General features: G+C 45.7%; 2 non-coding genes across 2 annotated transcripts; both read right to left on the bottom strand.

The window, feature by feature from the left end:
* Positions 1-10,269: 10,269 nt before the first annotated feature.
* LOC138360734 (5S ribosomal RNA) lies at positions 10,270-10,388 on the bottom strand. Its single transcript, XR_011226611.1, has one exon. It is a non-coding gene; the product is annotated as a 5S ribosomal RNA (ribosomal RNA).
* Positions 10,389-22,808: 12,420 nt separating this feature from the next.
* Positions 22,809-22,927, bottom strand: LOC138360723 (5S ribosomal RNA). The gene has a single exon (XR_011226610.1). It is a non-coding gene; the product is annotated as a 5S ribosomal RNA (ribosomal RNA).
* Between the last annotated feature and the right edge of the window lie 2,362 nt (positions 22,928-25,289).

Raw genomic sequence — 25,289 nt, 5'->3', positions numbered from 1 at the left:
ATGAGACTGCCTACACATTGTGGCTAATAACCAACTCTTTTTAGTCATCACGGCAGGATACGGACCTTCTTGTGGTGTCTTAATGGTAATTGTATCCTAACATATTTTTGTCTCCTTGGCATGGATATTTAACATCGTTTATTCAGTCTTGGGTTTATGTTCTTTCGCCATTTACAGACATTTTACATCTACCTACTTCCTCAGCCTACCCTGCCAATTTCTAATGAATTTGTGGATTTTCTTTTGTAATACATACATGTGTGTGCTCATCTGCTCTTCAGTTTTTATGATATTTGTCTCATCTGTCCTGCTTTATGATACTTTTACAAAGAACATGAACAAATGCTTCTATTTTAGAGAAGATATGGGATCCAGGTTTCGGAGCCGTAAAACCAACCGTCGTGATTGGTGGACGAGTTGCCAGGTTGCAGCTTCTGTACCGTGCCGGCACATAAATAGGTTCGGCTCAAGCGGCGGCAGCATCATTCCCCCGTGACTGTCTGAGCGTCTCTCATCACCTTGGTTATCTCATCATCATCATGGTAGAAGCAAAGCCTACCAAGAAGGCTGCGGCTGCTGCTGCTGTGGTGGCCACCACCAGGAAACCTCGCGTCCAGGTTGCTCACCCGAAAACTAGTCAAATGGTTCTAGCCGCGGTCGCAGCACTCAAAGACCGTAAGGGCTCGTCTCTACAAGCAATCAAGAAGTACGTTGTTGCCAACAACAAAGTCGAGGCTGCCAAGATCGCCATTTACATCCGAAGATTTCTCAAGAAAGCAGTGGCTGACGGCATTCTTGTTCAGACCAAGGGAAGTGGAGCTAGTGGATCATTCAAGCTGGCCGTAGCAGAGAAGAGGGCCGTTCTAACTCCCAAGAAAGCCACCACAACCAAGAAACCATCTACAGCAGCAAAGAAGGCCGTGGTAACTCCCAAGAAAGCCGCCACAAGCAACAAACCACCTACAGCCTTGAAAAAGAAGCAGCAGCAGCAGCAGCTTGTTGTTGGGAACAAAAAGCCCAAAATAAAGAGAGCTTCAAAATCTCCCAAACCACCCAAGGCAAAGAAAGCTGTCAAGAAAACAACAAAGGCAAAATAAACGACGACATGCAAGCAGCATGAATACACATGACAATAAACATCCAGGCCTCCCCCCTCAGTGGAGGGGCCTCATATGATTCCAAAAAGAGTTTAGTTTTGTAGACAAATAAATCATTACTTTTGGGGTAGATTTACTCTGTATATTATATATATATATATATATATATATATATATATATATATATATATATATATATATATATATATATATATATACACACATACATGGGTGAGGTGATATGGTACCAAAGTTTTTGGTGAGGTGATTGACATTTACACAAGATAAAACACGAACCAATGGGAATAAAAACATAAGAATGGAAGTAACTGCAGAAGGCCTATTGGCCCATAACACAAGCACTTCCTCTTGATGCTTCTATATTGGTTCGGAGTCTTGAAGCTATAATATATATATATATATATATATATATATATATATATATATATATATATATATATATATATATATATATATATATATATATATATATATATATATATATATATATATATATGCACACAAAACTAAATAGTCTTGTTAGACAAATTGCCCCTATTAGAGGCAAGTTGACTAACAAGCCGAATGACTGCAATTGTTTTGAATTTGAGTTAAATCTAACATAGAAATGTAATCAAACCTAACCTAACCTATGCTAACCCAAGCTAAGCTAACCTAACCTAACCTAAGCTAACCCAAGCTAAGCTAAGCTAACCTAACCTAACCTAACCTAACCTAACCTAAGCTAAGCTAACCTAACCTAACCTAACCTAACCTAACCTAACCCAGCAATTCATGATCTTAATATAATACTGTTAATTGGATAAACCAATTTGGAAAGAAATGTTCGAAAATAACAAAATTAACTGTGCTTGTTAGGAAAATTGGGCCTTGCATACTTGTCCCAATAGTGTGGTTCTCGCTTTTAGGTACGACATAAACGTATACCTAAGTTGAGAGAGAAAAAGATTCGCACTCAAACATGCATATCGATTGCCAGTCCTGAATTCTGGGTAGATATTCGTGTCCTCCCTTTTCATTTACCATCATTTGGATACTATCAAAACAGCTCTGAGAAGGATAAAATGAATAAAACGGGTAGCTCACTCATGTAAAAAGGAAGAGTTGGGAAAGATCTCTCTCTCTCTCTCTCTCCCCCTCACCCCCCCCCCCCCACCAATGATCCTGCTCTGCTAGTATATAACGTAACAAACCTTCCCCCCCCCCTCCCTCCCCAATCAGAGTCCCTTTAAGCATGCGAGGATAAAAAATAGATTTCATAAGACCCAATGTGCTAGCTGATATCAAAACAATTTATGTTATCGTCTATTAAGCCCTTCAGTAAAAAAGTATAGGGACCTAATTAGGTCCCGTTTTGAGGTGGTGGTGGGTGGAATCGATGGATTAGCCAAGCTCTTATCCGCCGAATCCGTAGAGGGTACGACCCTGGCGCTTCAGAGCGTACACCACGTCCATGGCAGTGACGGTCTTCCTCTTGGCGTGTTCCGTGTAGGTTACAGCATCACGGATGACGTTCTCGAGGAACACCTTCAGGACGCCACGGGTCTCTTCGTAGATGAGACCCGAAATACGCTTCACGCCGCCACGACGAGCTAAGCGACGAATAGCGGGCTTGGTGATGCCCTGGATGTTGTCACGTAGCACCTTACGATGACGCTTGGCGCCACCCTTTCCGAGTCCCTTGCCTCCCTTGCCGCGTCCAGTCATGGTGTTGAAGTTGTGTGAATCGAATTGACGAATGCCGAATCGAATCGAATCGAATTAAATATAGGACAAGATACCCTTCGGGTGAGCTTTGAAGTGGGTATAGGTGAAGAATAGCTTGGGTGAGAGGAAGCGTCGGAGTTGTAGAGATAGAGCCAGGGCTAGACCCAGCTGCGCGGCTGAATATGAGGCTACTTGAACACCTGGTCGGCTTAGGCTTGGCTGGCAGGGTCCCGAGGGAGGGGCGGCGGTGTGAGGTCTTCTTTCCTCATGACGTGTGGAGTCTTCTTTCTTCTTAGGAGTTGAAGTCTTCTTTCTTCTTTGAAGCTGAAGTCTTCTTTCTTCTTTGAAGCTGGAGTCTTCCGTCTTCTGTCTTGCACGTTGGTCTGCTCCGAAGCTTGCAGGGGTTCCACCACCTCAAAACGAGCAAAATTAGGTCCCTATACCCCTAAAGAGGGGGGGGGGGTGAAGGCGGCTACCTTCGGGCGAGTCTGGTGTTGAAGCTAGGCTTGTTATTCTTCCTTGTTCTCTTGCGTGGAGTTTGGTCTGTTGGCGTGCTTGGTGAAGGTGTGGGTCTTGTCACTACTTTATAATCGTTCAGTTCTTCTCTTGCTGCTCGCCATACGCTGTTGTACATCAGGGTTTTCATGTCAGTTACTACCCTGGTAACAGTTTCCTCGCCGTTTCTGTGTTTTTTCGTTATTGTTCGTGCTTCCACGTCCAGGATTGACAATGGTTCTTCTGTGTCCTTGGGGTCGTGAATCAGGAATCTGCGTGGGGATCGCAGACCATCTAGGCTTACTGGGGAGACCGATTCATTGTCGAATTCTGACAATTCGCAGCCGTCCCCGTCCTCGTGTTCATATACTGGGTCCCGCAGTGGTACGTGGAATTCTTGCATTCTCGGGTCGGTGTTTTCTTCGACAAAACTCATGACAGTAGTGTATGGGTTGAACATTTTCGGGGCTGCTATGCTGGTAGTCACTTTGGGTTCAGGTGCGATGACAGTTGCTGATTCAGCAGATGTTGAGATCGGTTGAGAAGCCGTCGGGGAGCTGTCGTTTGCCGTAGTCGGGTTTGCAGGAGTGGCTGGTGTAGGGTTGGCCTCTGTTGTAGTAGAGCGGGAGGTGAACATGGCCTCTGGTATCACAAACGATGGTAGGTTGTTCTCCTTGTACAGTTCCTTCAGTAATTCATAACGTAGTCTGAGATCTTCGCCTGAGAGCGCCGTTGCGAAGTGTATCAGGGCTGCAACAGTGCTATCAGGGGTGGCTGCAGGCGGCGTGAGTGAGGACGGCTGGCTGGCTGGGTTGAGAGGTGTTGTCTGTGACCTTGAGTGGCTGGCGCGGGAGCTGCTGGTCCAGTAGTTGAGTTGTGCGCCGCTCGCGGCGCCACTTGTCGGGAGTGCTGGGAAGGCTTCTGCTTGAATGTTGAAAGATTTCATTCTTGGAGTAGGATTTCGAGGTCTGGCGTCGATCATTTTCGCTATTTCTTCCTGCCTGGTGGGGCAGTCTTGAGAGACGGCTGTGTGTTCTCCGTTGCAAAGTAGACAGCGCTTGATGGTGGCTGTGCAGGTCCTGTGATGGTGTTCTCCAGTACAAATGCTGCATTTCTGCAGCCTGTTTGGGCACTTCTGGGCGTAGTGGGTGTATTGATAACACCGAAAACATTGACGAAGGCGGAAGTAACGCTGCCTGGTGATCTGGTGGGGTGTGCAGGCCACTCCACAGCATCTGAGTCCGTTGTCGGCCGCGAGAGTAGCCTCTGCTGGAGTCTTGAGGGTGACTTTGAGGGTTGGCCTCCCGCTTTCACCCTGCTGGATGAGGTGGGCCGAGATGGCTGTGAGAGACCGGTTCAGAGCGTTTATGCTCTTCACGATCTCAGTGATGGGCTGTTCGGCGATGATGGCACTCACTCTGTGGATGAATACTGTTCTTACAGCCTGGAACTGGAGGGGAGGCAGGAGTGTTAGCCCCTTTGCCTCGAGTGCAGTAGTCGACGTTGTGGTAAAAAGGGTTTCTAGTGCAGCTGCACTACTGAAGAGAATTTGGGGTCCCTTAACGTCCATAACGACGTCGATGGGTGCTACCCCAGAGGTCGAGGTCAGTAGCTCCATGATCTCGGCCTTGTTAAAAGTGGTGTCGGTTCCTCGGAACCGCACCTTCACTCTGAAAAGCATGATGCCTATGCAGGCACCACGCTAGAAATCAGGAGGGAAGCGCTCACGTTGCTGCTCAATATTTACCCACCCGGCAGTGCTAGGTGCAAGCTTCCTCTCCTGCTTGACGACGAATGCCCGCACGATTTCCCGACTATATCCCATCAAGCGGACGTACTAGTAGCATTGCAACTCCTGCCTGCCCTTACTTTACGCTTGTGGTCGAGTAGACACGGCTTTCTCACAACGCTTTCAAAACTGCAGTTGCCTACTCGTCTGTTTCACGTCCCTGTGAAATGACTTTTGCACAAATCCAAAAAATAGAGCAAAATCAGCGATAATAGTGATTGAGGTGAGCCGCCTGTTGGCTGCAGCCAGAGGAAGGAGGGGAGGGGCAACGGGGTGACGTAGGCGAGTCGAGCAGCCAATGGCGCTCGAGCAAGCGCCTCGAGACGGCGTATATAAGCAAAAATTTTTCGGCGCCGGCCATCACAAACCACATTTGTTCACCATGGCTCGCACCAAGCAGACTGCTCGCAAGTCCACGGGAGGCAAGGCTCCTCGTAAGCAGCTGGCCACCAAGGCAGCACGCAAGTCTGCTCCTGCCACAGGGGGTGTGAAGAAGCCTCACCGTTACAGGCCCGGAACGGTCGCCCTGCGTGAGATCCGTCGTTACCAGAAGAGCACCGAGTTGCTCATCAGGAAACTTCCCTTCCAGCGTCTGGTGCGCGAGATTGCCCAGGACTTCAAGACCGATCTTCGCTTCCAGTCGTCTGCCGTCATGGCTTTACAGGAGGCATCCGAGGCTTACCTGGTCGGTCTCTTCGAGGACACTAACCTCTGTGCCATCCACGCCAAGCGTGTCACCATCATGCCAAAGGACATTCAGCTTGCTCGCCGTATCCGTGGAGAGCGTGCATAAGCTAAATCGACCACCCTAGTATACACCAAACTCGGCCCTTCTCAGGGCCAAAATATCCTTCTAAGGAGATTTCAGACATTCCTAGCATAATTTAGGTGTCATACATACATGTGATATCAATAAATCAAGTCATTTGTAGTACAACCTGTTCTCTTACAAACAAAACGCCGTCGCTTTTCACTCTTATGCACTGTCAAGGATCACCCCCCCCCCCAAAATAAAAATTGTCATACTGTACTAGAAATAAAAGCAGCTTGTATAAGTGACATATACTGTCCAGTCCTGTTTTATTCTGTTTTCGGTCCTCTGGCTTAATCTGTTAAGTTAGGAGATGACATTTTAAATTAACCGTTTTCTTGACATTTTCAAACCTAAGAGGGTGGCCTGCATAGTAATCCTAATGTGGAACATAACAATGAATCTCTAATCTCTAGAAAAAAGATACCGAGTGCTTATATGTGTTGAGAGAGAGAGAGAGAGAGAGAGAGAGAGAGAGAGAGAGAGAGAGAGAGACACACACAGACAGACAGACAAGACAGACAAGACAGACAGACAGACAGACAGACAGACAGACAGACAGACAGACAGACAGACAGACAGGCAGGCAGGCAGGCAGACAGACAGACAGACAGACAGACAGACAGACAGACACTGAGAGAGAGAAACACACACAGACAGTTTCATAAATATTCTCATTTTATAGCTATTTGCTTTCAGTGACAGAGGTTTTTGTTATAATAGTATTGGTGTCTAACACTCACAATCTCTTTAGAAATTAAAGTGTGGCTCCAATGGAGCCGAGTTTGTTGGTTTGAGGCCAAGCCACCACCACAGGGCAGTAAGTAAGCCGTTTACTTGGAGGAGGTGTACTTGGTGACGGCCTTAGTGCCCTCAGAGACGGCGTGCTTGGCCAGTTCTCCGGGCAACAGGAGCCTTACAGCCGTCTGGATCTCCCGACTGGTAATGGTGGAACGCTTGTTGTAGTGGGCCAGGCGAGAAGCCTCGGCGGCGATGCGCTCGAAGATGTCGTTCACGAACGAGTTCATGATCGACATGGCTTTGGAAGAGATACCAGTGTCGGGGTGGACCTGCTTCAGCACTTTGTAGATGTAGATGCTGTAGCTCTCCTTCCTCCTGCGCTTCTTTTTCTTATCGCCCTTGGCAATGGCCTTCTGGGCCTTTCCGGCCTTCTTGGCAGCCTTTCCAGATGCCTTGGGTGGCATGATGATGCTCGTGCTGGCTGGCGTTGCGATACAATAATGAACTTTTGCGCGAGGCGAGCTTTCCTTTTATATCCCGCTCGCGACTCAGCTCAGAGCGGGTCGCGTGGCGGAGCGCGCTGATTGGTCAGTGGCGGGCTCCCTTGATCCTGAGCGGGGTATATAACACGAAGCTCGATCTGCGGGGCGGCATAAAACCACCACAAACCCACAACAGCAGCAGCAATGTCAGGACGCGGCAAGGGAGGCAAAGTGAAGGGCAAGTCAAAGTCTCGCTCCAGCAGGGCCGGACTTCAGTTCCCCGTGGGCAGAATTCACCGTCTGCTGCGTAAGGGCAACTACGCCGAACGCGTCGGTGCTGGCGCTCCTGTCTACCTGGCAGCCGTCATGGAATACCTCGCTGCCGAAGTTCTGGAGCTCGCCGGTAACGCCGCACGTGACAACAAGAAGACCCGTATCATCCCACGTCACTTGCAGTTGGCCATCCGCAACGACGAAGAACTCAACAAACTTCTGTCTGGCGTAACCATTGCACAGGGAGGTGTTCTTCCAAACATTCAGGCAGTTCTTTTGCCAAAGAAGACAGAGAAGAAGTAAGCACTTCTGCCACCCACCACGACAAATACCATAACCAGGCTCCATCCGGAGCCACACACACTTTAATAGAGAGATTCAAGTAGACAATCAACTTTCAAACATTAATAATAACATTTATATTGATTTCATTTGGAATGTGTACATAACAAACAAACAAACAAAACAAAATTATAGGGGATATTCAGCATCACTTGGAATATTAACCAATCATATAAATCCAATATATATTTTATATTTTACTTTAAGCGAGGAATTCATATTCTATCAATTTTTAATCATACAAATGAACAAAAGCAATTCTTCACTAGACGTAACGAATGAATAAATGATCAAGGTTTTAATGTGTTTCATGAATAAATATATATATATATATATATATATATATATATATATATATATATATATATATATATATATATATATATATATATATATATATATATATAATATAATATATTATAATACTTGTGAACCAGAATATGTTTGAGCAGCAGCGATCGTGCCATTGGCCGAAGTGCAACAATTCAAATAATTTAAAGGGCCTGCTCGGGTATATAAGAGAGGCTGGGAGACTGGGGCCGGTGGTGGGTGATGGGTGATGAGTGATGGTGTGGTGTGGTGTGGTGTTGTTAAGAGTTGATTTACGGCCAGCCAGCCAGCTGCAGCCAAGGCAGGGCAGGGCAAGGCAAGGCAAGGCAAGGCAAGGCAAGGCAATAACAGGACAGGACAGCCAAGGCAAGGCAAGGCAAGGCAAGGCAAGGCAAGGCAAGCAGGCGGGCGGGCGGGCGGGCGGGCGGGCGGGCGGGCAGCCAGCCAGCCAGCCAGCCAGCCAGCCAGCCAGCCAGCCAGCCAGCCAGCCAGCCAGCCAGGCAGGCAGGCAGGCAGGCAGGCAGGCAGGCAGGCAGCCAGGCAGCCAGCCAGTCAGCCAACCAGCCAGCCAGCCAGCCAGCCAGCCAGGCAGGCAGCAGCCAGCCAGCCAGCCACTCCCACTTTGTATTTATATGCATTCAATTTATATTCAAACATTATATATGTTAAGGGCCTAGTTTTAGTGTTTATTTTAAAAATGACAAACATCGAGTCGTTTTACCAGTCCTTTAGCGTTAACGGTGATGCATTTTAAAACTGAACAGAAATCACCTTTTCTGGATATATCAAATATCGAATCCGCTTAATGTGCCTACAATTCAATCATTCAAAAAATACATAATTTACATCATGCCTTTTCATAGAACAGACAATAAGATTTGAGACAATAAGAACTTTAGTTTTATAACTAAAGTTGCACAATTATACCAACTCTATGGTGGCTGGGTGGTAAGGTGTGTGGCTGGTGTTTTGGAAGTCGCGAGTTCAAACGACCCAATGGGAGTACTTTTTTTTTTTTTTTATGCCATACAATCTTCCTAGTACTATTATGTAGGTGTGTGTGTGTGTGTTTTTATTCATTCTTTGGTTTTATAGATGACATACATATTGACTCCTTTTACCGGTCCTTAATTAGGCTCTGGGGAAGCAATGGTGGTGGTGGTGGTGGTGGTGCATTTAAAACTAAACCAAAAATCACCAGTTCTGGACGCGTCAAATATCATATCCGCTTAATGTGTCTACAACCTAATTACTTAAAACTACACTATTTAATTCATTCATATCACGTGCATATTGGTCATTATGCTCATACAACCGACATAACAATTTATTTTCATTATTAGAATCATACATTTCATCAAGTAATACAGATACAAAGAGATTTTCTTTCTGAGAAGACCGTTAGTATTGGCTGGCTGGCAGGCAGGCAGGCAGGCATTTGAGGGTTATTATTTCGCCTGTTGATTGGGGGGAGGGTTGATGTGTTAGGGGGTTTTCGGTTAGGTGTGGTGGTGGTGATTGGTGGTGATTGGTGGTGGTGGTGATTGGTGGTGATTGGTGGTGAGTAGTGGTGGTGGTGGTGGTGGTGGTGGTAGTAGGTGGGAGGGGGGGGGGGGGAAGGGGAATGATGGTCTGTGGATTCCTTCTCCGTACCCCTTACATATAAGCAAAAACATGCCTTCCTGTGGGTATAGAAACATTAACACAAATTATATCAGTAACTGATATTGTAGCCTTTTAAACAGAAAAGATTTGTACATACAAATACTTTTAAATTATCATTTATTTGTGGAAATGGCATTTACGTCATTAAATTGATACCTCAGCATCAAGTGTCCTGCAGTGGTCCAGTGGTAAAGTGTATATAAGTGATGCGTATTCTTGGAGTTGCGAGTTCAAACCCGGATTAAGCTATATATATATATATATATATATATATATATATATATATATATATATATATATATATATATACAACATGTTTTGTTTTGGTTGTTTGTTTTTGTATAAAGCCTCACACACTATATTAAGCGAGTTTGTTTTAAACATGACATACATATTAATTCATTTTACCAGGCCTTATTCCACACAACTCCGTGAATTTCCCGTGGAGCCAGCCAGCCAGCCAGCCATTCAAACAAAAACAAACGAAACAAAACAAAACAAAACAAAAAACATTATTGCCAACAGCATTTGGTGTTCCCAGGCGGTCACCCATCCAAGTACTAACCAAACCCAACGTTGCTTAACTTCGCTGATCGGACGAGAAGCGGTGTTCTCAACGTGGTATGGCCGTTGGCATGAGACTGCCTACACATTGTGGCTAATAACCAACTCTTTTTAGTCATCACGGCAGGATACGGACCTTCTTGTGGTGTCTTAATGGTAATTGTATCCTAACATATTTTTGTCTCCTTGGCATGGATATTTAACATCGTTTATTCAGTCTTGGGTTTATGTTCTTTCGCCATTTACAGACATTTTACATCTACCTACTTCCTCAGCCTACCCTGCCAATTTCTAATGAATTTGTGGATTTTCTTTTGTAATACATACATGTGTGTGCTCATCTGCTCTTCAGTTTTTATGATATTTGTCTCATCTGTCCTGCTTTATGATACTTTTACAAAGAACATGAACAAATGCTTCTATTTTAGAGAAGATATGGGATCCAGGTTTCGGAGCCGTAAAACCAACCGTCGTGATTGGTGGACGAGTTGCCAGGTTGCAGCTTCTGTACCGTGCCGGCACATAAATAGGTTCGGCTCAAGCGGCGGCAGCATCATTCCCCCGTGACTGTCTGAGCGTCTCTCATCACCTTGGTTATCTCATCATCATCATGGTAGAAGCAAAGCCTACCAAGAAGGCTGCGGCTGCTGCTGCTGTGGTGGCCACCACCAGGAAACCTCGCGTCCAGGTTGCTCACCCGAAAACTAGTCAAATGGTTCTAGCCGCGGTCGCAGCACTCAAAGACCGTAAGGGCTCGTCTCTACAAGCAATCAAGAAGTACGTTGTTGCCAACAACAAAGTCGAGGCTGCCAAGATCGCCATTTACATCCGAAGATTTCTCAAGAAAGCAGTGGCTGACGGCATTCTTGTTCAGACCAAGGGAAGTGGAGCTAGTGGATCATTCAAGCTGGCCGTAGCAGAGAAGAGGGCCGTTCTAACTCCCAAGAAAGCCACCACAACCAAGAAACCATCTACAGCAGCAAAGAAGGCCGTGGTAACTCCCAAGAAAGCCGCCACAAGCAACAAACCACCTACAGCCTTGAAAAAGAAGCAGCAGCAGCAGCAGCAGCTTGTTGTTGGGAACAAAAAGCCCAAAATAAAGAGAGCTTCAAAATCTCCCAAACCACCCAAGGCAAAGAAAGCTGTCAAGAAAACAACAAAGGCAAAATAAACGACGACATGCAAGCAGCATGAATACACATGACAATAAACATCCAGGCCTCCCCCCTCAGTGGAGGGGCCTCATATGATTCCAAAAAGAGTTTAGTTTTGTAGACAAATAAATCATTACTTTTGGGGTAGATTTACTCTGTATATTATATATATATATATATATATATATATATATATATATATATATATATATATATATATATATATATATATATATATATATATATATATATATATACACACATACATGGGTGAGGTGATATGGTACCAAAGTTTTTGGTGAGGTGATTGACATTTACACAAGATAAAACACGAACCAATGGGAATAAAAACATAAGAATGGAAGTAACTGCAGAAGGCCTATTGGCCCATAACACAAGCACTTCCTCTTGATGCTTCTATATTGGTTCGGAGTCTTGAAGCTATAATATATATATATATATATATATATATATATATATATATATATATATATATATATATATATATATATATATATATATATATATATATGCACACAAAACTAAATAGTCTTGTTAGACAAATTGCCCCTATTAGAGGCAAGTTGACTAACAAGCCGAATGACTGCAATTGTTTTGAATTTGAGTTAAATCTAACATAGAAATGTAATCAAACCTAACCTAACCTATGCTAACCCAAGCTAAGCTAACCTAACCTAACCTAAGCTAACCCAAGCTAAGCTAAGCTAACCTAACCTAACCTAACCTAACCTAAGCTAAGCTAACCTAACCTAACCTAACCTAACCTAACCTAACCCAGCAATTCATGATCTTAATATAATACTGTTAATTGGATAAACCAATTTGGAAAGAAATGTTCGAAAATAACAAAATTAACTGTGCTTGTTAGGAAAATTGGGCCTTGCATACTTGTCCCAATAGTGTGGTTCTCGCTTTTAGGTACGACATAAACGTATACCTAAGTTGAGAGAGAAAAAGATTCGCACTCAAACATGCATATCGATTGCCAGTCCTGAATTCTGGGTAGATATTCGTGTCCTCCCTTTTCATTTACCATCATTTGGATACTATCAAAACAGCTCTGAGAAGGATAAAATGAATAAAACGGGTAGCTCACTCATGTAAAAAGGAAGAGTTGGGAAAGATCTCTCTCTCTCTCTCTCTCCCCCTCACCCCCCCCCCCCCCCACCAATGATCCTGCTCTGCTAGTATATAACGTAACAAACCTTCCCCCCCCCCCCCCTCCCTCCCCAATCAGAGTCCCTTTAAGCATGCGAGGATAAAAAATAGATTTCATAAGACCCAATGTGCTAGCTGATATCAAAACAATTTATGTTATCGTCTATTAAGCCCTTCAGTAAAAAAGTATAGGGACCTAATTAGGTCCCGTTTTGAGGTGGTGGTGGGTGGAATCGATGGATTAGCCAAGCTCTTATCCGCCGAATCCGTAGAGGGTACGACCCTGGCGCTTCAGAGCGTACACCACGTCCATGGCAGTGACGGTCTTCCTCTTGGCGTGTTCCGTGTAGGTTACAGCATCACGGATGACGTTCTCGAGGAACACCTTCAGGACGCCACGGGTCTCTTCGTAGATGAGACCCGAAATACGCTTCACGCCGCCACGACGAGCTAAGCGACGAATAGCGGGCTTGGTGATGCCCTGGATGTTGTCACGTAGCACCTTACGATGACGCTTGGCGCCACCCTTTCCGAGTCCCTTGCCTCCCTTGCCGCGTCCAGTCATGGTGTTGAAGTTGTGTGAATCGAATTGACGAATGCCTGAATCTGAATCTGAATAATACAGGAGAAGATGCCCATTGGGGCGAGCCTTGAAGTGGGGACAGCTGAAGAGTAGTCGGTGAGAGGAAATGCTGAAGTTGAAGAAAAAGTGCCAGGGCTAAACCCAGCTGCGTGGCAATACGTCGATGCTGCAAACAACCCAACAACTGGCTAGGCTTGGAGGCGGGTCTGGAAGGCGGCGGTGGCAGTGCTTCAGCTTTCAAGGTGGAAACAATCAGTCTTCATGTGGTGTCTTCTTCTTCTTCAATTTGGTGTTTCTTCTTTCTTCTTGCTTCGAGTAATCATTTGATGTTTGTAATCGGCGTAGTCTGGTGGGAAAAGGTCCTTTGACAATGTGGTTTCGTCGCATTCAACGAAGATTACTTCGTTCCTTAGTGTGTACTTTGAGTTTGGATCATTCAGCAGGCATTCCGCATACCTTGTGTTGAGTATTTTGCTGGAGAGGCGTCTGTATTCGGGAGTTCCAAGTGTAAGTTGTTCACGTTGATCATATAGTGCGGAGACTCTTGGAGACTCCTGTGTTGCTGGAGATGGTGATTGTGCTTCAACGTCAATCGAGGCAGTAGAGTCATCATCGGAAAACAAGTGTTGGTTTTCAGAAGCATCAGGTGTAGGTACCTGTGAAGCTGGTGTAGTCTCAGGGTGCGGCTGGTGTATTTTCTGGTGAAGCTGGTGAAGTTGGTGCAGTCTCAGGTACCACTGGAGAAGTAGATGGTTCGTCTAGAGTAGTAGCAGTGTGCAAGGATGTTGCAGAGTCTGTAGCAGGTTGCACAGGGTGGGCGTCAGCAGACAGGATATCTGCCAATGCAGTTGAAGAGATGGCGATGTTGATGTTAGAAGCAGAAGTGGTATTTGTTGCTGAAGTCGTAGTATTGGTGTTGGCTGAGGCTGTTGTTGTGAAGAGCTCGTCACGAACAGTAAATGTTGGTAAACCGTTGTCAGCGTACATAATGTTCAGAATTCGTACAAATTCCTTGGTGTTCGTGCCTGCAATCATTTCAGCAGTGCGGATGAGTCCCATTATGACGTTATGGTTTCTGTTAGGGAGCAGCATCTGGTGTGGTGAGGGCTGGCTTGTTGATTCAGCAGAGTAAAGTTGTGGCTGTTGCTGCTGCGTCGATGATTGGTTGGCGGGCTGGGACCCAGGGCCCCAATGGGATGCAGTCTGTGCAGAAGCTCCGCCCCCTCCCGGAAGCAGAGGAAAGTTGGCGGCTTGCACGTTGAATGTTGACGGTTCTCGTCGTGTGGTGTTGGCTTGCCTGGCTTCGGTCATCTTCTGTATTTCTTGACGTCTGTTTGGACACTCAGCAGAGACGGCAGTATGGTGACCTTGGCAGAGAAGGCATTTGAGGAAGTCGCTGGTGCATTGTTTGAAGTGGTGACTCTCGGCGCACTTGCTGCACCGTTGGTCCTGAGATGGGCAACTTTTAGTGAAGTGCTCATAACTATAGCACTTAAAACACTGTCGTAGCTGGTAGTAATGTTCTCTTGTTATTTGTCGGGGTGTACAAGCGAGGCCGAAGCACCGGAAGCCGTTGGTGGTAGCAGAGGTAGCTTCCTCAGGCGAGGTGAAGGTGACCTTCATAGTGGAGAGGTGGCTGTCCTGCACAGGGATGAATTTTACGGTGACTGCAGTCAAGGAAGGGTTGTCTTCGGTTATGCTGGTGGCGACGTCGGTGGTAGCTTTTTCGGAGATGAGGGAGCTCACTCTCCTTACGAAAACAGTCCTGGCTGCGAGGTAGTGTCGTGGTGGGGTGAGGAACATGTGCGCCTCCTCGAGAGCAGTGAGGTGAATGGGGTTAAAGAGGCGTTGTACGGCCTCGGCACTGCTGAACAGCAGTTGAGGGAGTCCATCATCGTTGAGTACGACGTCCAGGGGTGCAACATTGGTTGTAGTGGTGATCAAATCCGATATCTCTGATCGAGTAGGGATCTGGTTCCCTCTGAATCGTACCTTGATTCGGTAGATCATGGCTCTAATCGTTGCTGCCTAATGTTTACCCACCCGGCAGTGCTGGGTGCAGGAGAGCCTGATCTAGAGGGTTGCACTTTCCTTAAGAGGTCTCCCGTCTCTTACCGGTTTAATGCACCGGATCAGGGTGGGGTCTGACCTCTTAAAGCAAAGTACTGTGACCGCACGATTTCCCGACTATATCCCATCAAGCGGACGTACTAGTAGCATTGCAACTCCTGCCTGCCCTTACTTTACGCTTGTGGTCGAGTAGACACGGCTTTCTCACAACGCTTTCAAAACTGCAGTTGCCTACTCGTCTGTTTCACGTCCCTGTGAAATGACTTTTGCACAAATCCAAAAAATAGAGCAAAATCAGCGATAATAGTGATTGAGGTGAGCCGCCTGTTGGCTGCAGCCAGAGGAAGGAGGGGAGGGGCAACGGGGTGACGTAGGCGAGTCGAGCAGCCAATGGCGCTCGAGCAAGCGCCTCGAGACGGCGTATATAAGCAAAAATTTTTCGGCGCCGGCCATCACGATCACGATCACGATCACGACTCAGCAACTAGCAACCGTCGCGGTCGGACGTGCTCGCGTTGCTCCAGCTCTTCTCTCTCGCACCCAGTACTGCAGGGTGGATAAACAATTGGCAGCAGACTTGCGTCTCTCTAGATGGTCAGACCCCACTCCTAACTTGGTATTTTATGCCGGGTAGAGACGGGAGGCCATCTTCAGTGACGTGTAGTCTTTGAGAGAGATCCATCGGCCTCCAGGAAGCTCATTATGCGTCACAAACGCTTCAAGATCAGGGGTACGCCCCTCAACGAACATCCATTCTCCAAGACATCTCTCCTGAAGCTCTTTAAAGACGTTGCAGGAGTAACACCCAACGACATCAAGCAGGAAGGCACGGACATCCTTTTCTTCTTTTATAGTGAGGAGGAAGTCGACAAACTTCTGTCTTACAGCGCTAACTTCTCCAACCAACACCTTCGTCTCAACTTCCCACGCCAGTACCTGGCTGAACACTCTGTCGTTATTCACGATCTCAGTCAATGGATCGTGGAACAAGATGACGCTGATGATAGTGCGTTCATGCACGACTTCAAGGCATCAAACCCGGACCTACGGCTTCACCAAGCTCAATTCTTCAATTCAAGTCGCTCCCTGAAGCTGACCTTCGAGACGGTAGCTTCGGCTACTTTGGCTACCAGAAATGGAGTTTACAGCTTTGGAATTCACATTCCGCCTTTCCGTGTGAAGATGGAACGTTTTCACATCGTCAACCAGTGCCTCCGATGCTACGAGTACACCCACTCCACCAGCAAATGTACCCAGCGGATTCAGAAGTGTAGCCTCTGCTCAGCTGACCACCATTACTCCATCTGCAAGTCTGAAACACTATGCTGCTTGCTGTGCAAAGGCGATCATCCAGCAATCTCCATACATTGTCCTCACAGACAAAACGCTATTAAAAACATGGAGAAATCCACATCTTCAACCGGAGCCAGTACCTCTGAAGCAACAAGCCAATCAGCGACCACCTCTACTTCAGGTTTCAACGCCCAAGCCGCCATCTTCCCGGAGCTCCCGGGAGGACGTCCCACTGCTACTACCAGCCAATGGGGAGCCAGCTCCCAAACGCCAACCAGCGATTCGTCGAGCCAGCCATCGCCACCGGCCCAACCAAAGACAAAGCTAATTGGGCAGAGCACAGTAAAAGCTCTGATATCAACAGCCAGAATTACTGCTGGCAATAACCCCCGAGAATTCGTGAGGCTTCTGAAAATTCTGTACAAGGCGAACGGTCTCCCTACCTTCATTGTTCCTGAGGAAGTTTTCAACGCTCCGCGTTCATCTCCAACAACTGACCCTGTAGAGGAGGATGCTGACTCTACATCCGACGACGACGATTCCGCCACTGCAATGCAGCCCTCAGATCCTGTTCGGGTACCTACAGCTCACAAGACTCTGCCTCATGTGACCCCCACTTCTGCATCAGTTCCCGTTACCAACCATGACATCACTGTGAACGCAGCCACGCTTTCTGACATACTGTCAGCTCCTGCTCCACACGCTTCTCCAGCTGCTGCTGTCCCTTCACCCGTCTCAGTGGCGAATTTCGCTGCTATCGACCCTTGGTGTGACCCTATAGAGGGTACCGACTATGCAGCACCTTCTGCTGCAGTACCTACCGCTGTTACACACCCTCCGAGAACTCTACCTTCAAGACATCAACCCTCAAGAACCCAACCTTCAAGAAATCTACCCCAGCGTGTCAACACCCCTGCTCCTCACTCATCTGATGAATCGGATGAGGACGTATCTGTCGGTACACCATCACCCCCAAGGAAAGATCACCTTCAAGCATCAACACGAACCGTGACCACCAAGACCGACAAGCCCAAAAAAAAGAACAACGATCAAAGTTTGGTGAAATCAACAAGAAAGAAGACTCCTAACGAACTGACTTAACATCATCTGACATCAAACCTCCACTGCCAGCTGCTTGCGTTCCCGGCCTCTGTGTGTATTGCAAATGACACCCCACTCAATTCTACTTTCATCTGATCAAGCTCAAATCCACGGTGGTTGGGCCACCGATCTTTCATCTCCCCTCTTCACCTCATCTCCAGATCCTTGCTCAAGATTTCTGCAACCTCGCCCCGTTCTTCCATCCCCTGCTTGCCAGCTCTATGGACTTTTTAATCCGTTTAATCCGGCCATCACAAACCACAGTTGTTCACCATGGCTCGCACCAAGCAGACTGCTCGCAAGTCCACGGGAGGCAAGGCTCCTCGTAAGCAGCTGGCCACCAAGGCAGCACGCAAGTCTGCTCCTGCCACAGGGGGTGTGAAGAAGCCTCACCGTTACAGGCCCGGAACGGTCGCCCTGCGTGAGATCCGTCGTTACCAGAAGAGCACCGAGTTGCTCATCAGGAAACTTCCCTTCCAGCGTCTGGTGCGCGAGATTGCCCAGGACTTCAAGACCGATCTTCGCTTCCAGTCGTCTGCCGTCATGGCTTTACAGGAGGCATCCGAGGCTTACCTGGTCGGTCTCTTCGAGGACACTAACCTCTGTGCCATCCACGCCAAGCGTGTCACCATCATGCCAAAGGACATTCAGCTTGCTCGCCGTATCCGTGGAGAGCGTGCATAAGCTAAATCGACCACCCTAGTATACACCAAACTCGGCCCTTCTCAGGGCCAAAATATCCTTCTAAGGAGATTTCAGACATTCCTAGCATAATTTAGGTGTCATACATACATGTGATATCAATAAATCAAGTCATTTGTAGTACAACCTGTTCTCTTACAAACAAAACGCCGTCGCTTTTCACTCTTATGCACTGTCAAGGATCACCCCCCCCCCCCCAAAATAAAAATTGTCATACTGTACTAGAAATAAAAGCAGCTTGTATAAGTGACATATACTGTCCAGTCCTGTTTTATTCTGTTTTCGGTCCTCTGGCTTAATCTGTTAAGTTAGGAGATGACATTTTAAATTAACCGTTTTCTTGACATTTTCAAACCTAAGAGGGTGGCCTGCATAGTAATCCTAATGTGGAACATAACAATGAATCTCTAATCTCTAGAAAAAAGATACCGAGTGCTTATATGTGTTGAGAGAGAGAGAGAGAGAGAGAGAGAGAGAGAGAGAGAGAGAGAGAGAGAGAGAGAGAGAGAGAGAGAGAGAGAGAGAGAGAGAGAGAGACACACAGACAGACAGACAAGACAGACAAGACAGACAGACAGACAGACAGACAGACAGACAGACAGACAGACAGACAGACAGACAGACAGGCAGGCAGGCAGGCAGACAGACAGACAGACAGACAGACAGACAGACAGACAGACACTGAGAGAGAGAAACACACACAGACAGTTTCATAAATATTCTCATTTTATAGCTATTTGCTTTCAGTGACAGAGGTTTTTGTTATAATAGTATTGGTGTCTAACACTCACAATCTCTTTAGAAATTAAAGTGTGGCTCCAATGGAGCCGAGTTTGTTGGTTTGAGGCCAAGCCACCACCACAGGGCAGTAAGTAAGCCGTTTACTTGGAGGAGGTGTACTTGGTGACGGCCTTAGTGCCCTCAGAGACGGCGTGCTTGGCCAGTTCTCCGGGCAACAGGAGCCTTACAGCCGTCTGGATCTCCCGACTGGTAATGGTGGAACGCTTGTTGTAGTGGGCCAGGCGAGAAGCCTCGGCGGCGATGCGCTCGAAGATGTCGTTCACGAACGAGTTCATGATCGACATGGCTTTGGAAGAGATACCAGTGTCGGGGTGGACCTGCTTCAGCACTTTGTAGATGTAGATGCTGTAGCTCTCCTTCCTCCTGCGCTTCTTTTTCTTATCGCCCTTGGCAATGGCCTTCTGGGCCTTTCCGGCCTTCTTGGCAGCCTTTCCAGATGCCTTGGGTGGCATGATGATGCTCGTGCTGGCTGGCGTTGCGATACAATAATGAACTTTTGCGCGAGGCGAGCTTTCCTTTTATATCCCGCTCGCGACTCAGCTCAGAGCGGGTCGCGTGGCGGAGCGCGCTGATTGGTCAGTGGCGGGCTCCCTTGATCCTGAGCGGGGTATATAACACGAAGCTCGATCTGCGGGGCGGCATAAAACCACCACAAACCCACAACAGCAGCAGCAATGTCAGGACGCGGCAAGGGAGGCAAAGTGAAGGGCAAGTCAAAGTCTCGCTCCAGCAGGGCCGGACTTCAGTTCCCCGTGGGCAGAATTCACCGTCTGCTGCGTAAGGGCAACTACGCCGAACGCGTCGGTGCTGGCGCTCCTGTCTACCTGGCAGCCGTCATGGAATACCTCGCTGCCGAAGTTCTGGAGCTCGCCGGTAACGCCGCACGTGACAACAAGAAGACCCGTATCATCCCACGTCACTTGCAGTTGGCCATCCGCAACGACGAAGAACTCAACAAACTTCTGTCTGGCGTAACCATTGCACAGGGAGGTGTTCTTCCAAACATTCAGGCAGTTCTTTTGCCAAAGAAGACAGAGAAGAAGTAAGCACTTCTGCCACCCACCACGACAAATACCATAACCAGGCTCCATCCGGAGCCACACACACTTTAATAGAGAGATTCAAGTAGACAATCAACTTTCAAACATTAATAATAACATTTATATTGATTTCATTTGGAATGTGTACATAACAAACAAACAAACAAAACAAAATTATAGGGGATATTCAGCATCACTTGGAATATTAACCAATCATATAAATCCAATATATATTTTATATTTTACTTTAAGCGAGGAATTCATATTCTATCAATTTTTAATCATACAAATGAACAAAAGCAATTCTTCACTAGACGTAACGAATGAATAAATGATCAAGGTTTTAATGTGTTTCATGAATAATATATATATATATATATATATATATATATATATATATATATATATATATATATATATATATATATATATATATATAATATAATATAATATAATATATTATAATACTTGTGAACCAGAATATGTTTGAGCAGCAGCGATCGTGCCATTGGCCGAAGTGCAACAATTCAAATAATTTAAAGGGCCTGCTCGGGTATATAAGAGAGGCTGGGAGACTGGGGCCGGTGGTGGGTGATGGGTGATGAGTGATGGTGTGGTGTGGTGTGGTGTTGTTAAGAGTTGATTTACGGCCAGCCAGCCAGCTGCAGCCAAGGCAGGGCAGGGCAAGGCAAGGCAAGGCAAGGCAAGGCAAGGCAAGGCAATAACAGGACAGGACAGCCAAGGCAAGGCAAGGCAAGGCAAGGCAAGGCAAGGCAAGCAGGCGGGCGGGCGGGCGGGCGGGCGGGCGGGCGGGCGGGCAGCCAGCCAGCCAGCCAGCCAGCCAGCCAGCCAGCCAGCCAGCCAGCCAGGCAGGCAGGCAGGCAGGCAGGCAGGCAGGCAGGCAGGCAGGCAGGCAGCCAGGCAGCCAGCCAGTCAGCCAACCAGCCAGCCAGCCAGCCAGCCAGCCAGGCAGGCAGCCAGCCAGCCAGCCACTCCCACTTTGTATTTATATGCATTCAATTTATATTCAAACATTATATATGTTAAGGGCCTAGTTTTAGTGTTTATTTTAAAAATGACAAACATCGAGTCGTTTTACCAGTCCTTTAGCGTTAACGGTGATGCATTTTAAAACTGAACAGAAATCACCTTTTCTGGATATATCAAATATCGAATCCGCTTAATGTGCCTACAATTCAATCATTCAAAAAATACATAATTTACATCATGCCTTTTCATAGAACAGACAATAAGATTTGAGACAATAAGAACTTTAGTTTTATAACTAAAGTTGCACAATTATACCAACTCTATGGTGGCTGGGTGGTAAGGTGTGTGGCTGGTGTTTTGGAAGTCGCGAGTTCAAACGACCCAATGGGAGTACTTTTTTTTTTTTTTTTATGCCATACAATCTTCCTAGTACTATTATGTAGGTGTGTGTGTGTGTGTTTTTATTCATTCTTTGGTTTTATAGATGACATACATATTGACTCCTTTTACCGGTCCTTAATTAGGCTCTGGGGAAGCAATGGTGGTGGTGGTGGTGGTGGTGCATTTAAAACTAAACCAAAAATCACCAGTTCTGGACGCGTCAAATATCATATCCGCTTAATGTGTCTACAACCTAATTACTTAAAACTACACTATTTAATTCATTCATATCACGTGCATATTGGTCATTATGCTCATACAACCGACATAACAATTTATTTTCATTATTAGAATCATACATTTCATCAAGTAATACAGATACAAAGAGATTTTCTTTCTGAGAAGACCGTTAGTATTGGCTGGCTGGCAGGCAGGCAGGCAGGCATTTGAGGGTTATTATTTCGCCTGTTGATTGGGGGGAGGGTTGATGTGTTAGGGGGTTTTCGGTTAGGTGTGGTGGTGGTGATTGGTGGTGATTGGTGGTGGTGGTGATTGGTGGTGATTGGTGGTGAGTAGTGGTGGTGGTGGTGGTGGTGGTGGTAGTAGGTGGGAGGGGGGGGGGGGGAAGGGGAATGATGGTCTGTGGATTCCTTCTCCGTACCCCTTACATATAAGCAAAAACATGCCTTCCTGTGGGTATAGAAACATTAACACAAATTATATCAGTAACTGATATTGTAGCCTTTTAAACAGAAAAGATTTGTACATACAAATACTTTTAAATTATCATTTATTTGTGGAAATGGCATTTACGTCATTAAATTGATACCTCAGCATCAAGTGTCCTGCAGTGGTCCAGTGGTAAAGTGTATATAAGTGATGCGTATTCTTGGAGTTGCGAGTTCAAACCCGGATTAAGCTATATATATATATATATATATATATATATATATATATATATATATATATATATATATATATATATATATACAACATGTTTTGTTTTGGTTGTTTGTTTTTGTATAAAGCCTCACACACTATATTAAGCGAGTTTGTTTTAAACATGACATACATATTAATTCATTTTACCAGGCCTTATTCCACACAACTCCGTGAATTTCCCGTGGAGCCAGCCAGCCAGCCAGCCATTCAAACAAAAACAAACGAAACAAAACAAAACAAAACAAAAAACATTATTGCCAACAGCATTTGGTGTTCCCAGGCGGTCACCCATCCAAGTACTAACCAAACCCAACGTTGCTTAACTTCGCTGATCGGACGAGAAGCGGTGTTCTCAACGTGGTATGGCCGTTGGCATGAGACTGCCTACACATTGTGGCTAATAACCAACTCTTTTTAGTCATCACGGCAGGATACGGACCTTCTTGTGGTGTCTTAATGGTAATTGTATCCTAACATATTTTTGTCTCCTTGGCATGGATATTTAACATCGTTTATTCAGTCTTGGGTTTATGTTCTTTCGCCATTTACAGACATTTTACATCTACCTACTTCCTCAGCCTACCCTGCCAATTTCTAATGAATTTGTGGATTTTCTTTTGTAATACATACATGTGTGTGCTCATCTGCTCTTCAGTTTTTATGATATTTGTCTCATCTGTCCTGCTTTATGATACTTTTACAAAGAACATGAACAAATGCTTCTATTTTAGAGAAGATATGGGATCCAGGTTTCGGAGCCGTAAAACCAACCGTCGTGATTGGTGGACGAGTTGCCAGGTTGCAGCTTCTGTACCGTGCCGGCACATAAATAGGTTCGGCTCAAGCGGCGGCAGCATCATTCCCCCGTGACTGTCTGAGCGTCTCTCATCACCTTGGTTATCTCATCATCATCATGGTAGAAGCAAAGCCTACCAAGAAGGCTGCGGCTGCTGCTGCTGTGGTGGCCACCACCAGGAAACCTCGCGTCCAGGTTGCTCACCCGAAAACTAGTCAAATGGTTCTAGCCGCGGTCGCAGCACTCAAAGACCGTAAGGGCTCGTCTCTACAAGCAATCAAGAAGTACGTTGTTGCCAACAACAAAGTCGAGGCTGCCAAGATCGCCATTTACATCCGAAGATTTCTCAAGAAAGCAGTGGCTGACGGCATTCTTGTTCAGACCAAGGGAAGTGGAGCTAGTGGATCATTCAAGCTGGCCGTAGCAGAGAAGAGGGCCGTTCTAACTCCCAAGAAAGCCACCACAACCAAGAAACCATCTACAGCAGCAAAGAAGGCCGTGGTAACTCCCAAGAAAGCCGCCACAAGCAACAAACCACCTACAGCCTTGAAAAAGAAGCAGCAGCAGCAGCAGCTTGTTGTTGGGAACAAAAAGCCCAAAATAAAGAGAGCTTCAAAATCTCCCAAACCACCCAAGGCAAAGAAAGCTGTCAAGAAAACAACAAAGGCAAAATAAACGACGACATGCAAGCAGCATGAATACACATGACAATAAACATCCAGGCCTCCCCCCTCAGTGGAGGGGCCTCATATGATTCCAAAAAGAGTTTAGTTTTGTAGACAAATAAATCATTACTTTTGGGGTAGATTTACTCTGTATATTATATATATATATATATATATATATATATATATATATATATATATATATATATATATATATATATATATATATATACACACATACATGGGTGAGGTGATATGGTACCAAAGTTTTGGGTGAGGTGATTGACATTTACACAAGATAAAACACGAACCAATGGGAATAAAAACATAAGAATGGAAGTAACTGCAGAAGGCCTATTGGCCCATAACACAAGCACTTCCTCTTGATGCTTCTATATTGGTTCGGAGTCTTGAAGCTATAATATATATATATATATATATATATATATATATATATATATATATATATATATATATATATATATATATATATATATATATATATATATATGCACACAAAACTAAATAGTCTTGTTAGACAAATTGCCCCTATTAGAGGCAAGTTGACTAACAAGCCGAATGACTGCAATTGTTTTGAATTTGAGTTAAATCTAACATAGAAATGTAATCAAACCTAACCTAACCTATGCTAACCCAAGCTAAGCTAACCTAACCTAACCTAAGCTAACCCAAGCTAAGCTAAGCTAACCTAACCTAACCTAACCTAACCTAAGCTAAGCTAACCTAACCTAACCTAACCTAACCTAACCTAACCTAACCCAGCAATTCATGATCTTAATATAATACTGTTAATTGGATAAACCAATTTGGAAAGAAATGTTCGAAAATAACAAAATTAACTGTGCTTGTTAGGAAAATTGGGCCTTGCATACTTGTCCCAATAGTGTGGTTCTCGCTTTTAGGTACGACATAAACGTATACCTAAGTTGAGAGAGAAAAAGATTCGCACTCAAACATGCATATCGATTGCCAGTCCTGAATTCTGGGTAGATATTCGTGTCCTCCCTTTTCATTTACCATCATTTGGATACTATCAAAACAGCTCTGAGAAGGATAAAATGAATAAAACGGGTAGCTCACTCATGTAAAAAGGAAGAGTTGGGAAAGATCTCTCTCTCTCTCTCTCTCTCCCCCTCACCCCCCCCCCCCCCACCAATGATCCTGCTCTGCTAGTATATAACGTAACAAACCTTCCCCCCCCCCCCCCTCCCTCCCCAATCAGAGTCCCTTTAAGCATGCGAGGATAAAAAATAA

The sequence above is a fragment of the Procambarus clarkii genome, unplaced genomic scaffold (genome assembly GCF_040958095.1).
Source record: "Procambarus clarkii isolate CNS0578487 unplaced genomic scaffold, FALCON_Pclarkii_2.0 HiC_scaffold_116, whole genome shotgun sequence".
Lineage (NCBI taxonomy): Eukaryota > Metazoa > Arthropoda > Malacostraca > Decapoda > Cambaridae > Procambarus > Procambarus clarkii.
The sequence above is the reverse complement of the archived record's forward strand: the minus strand, read 5'-3'. Positions and strand labels throughout refer to the sequence as shown.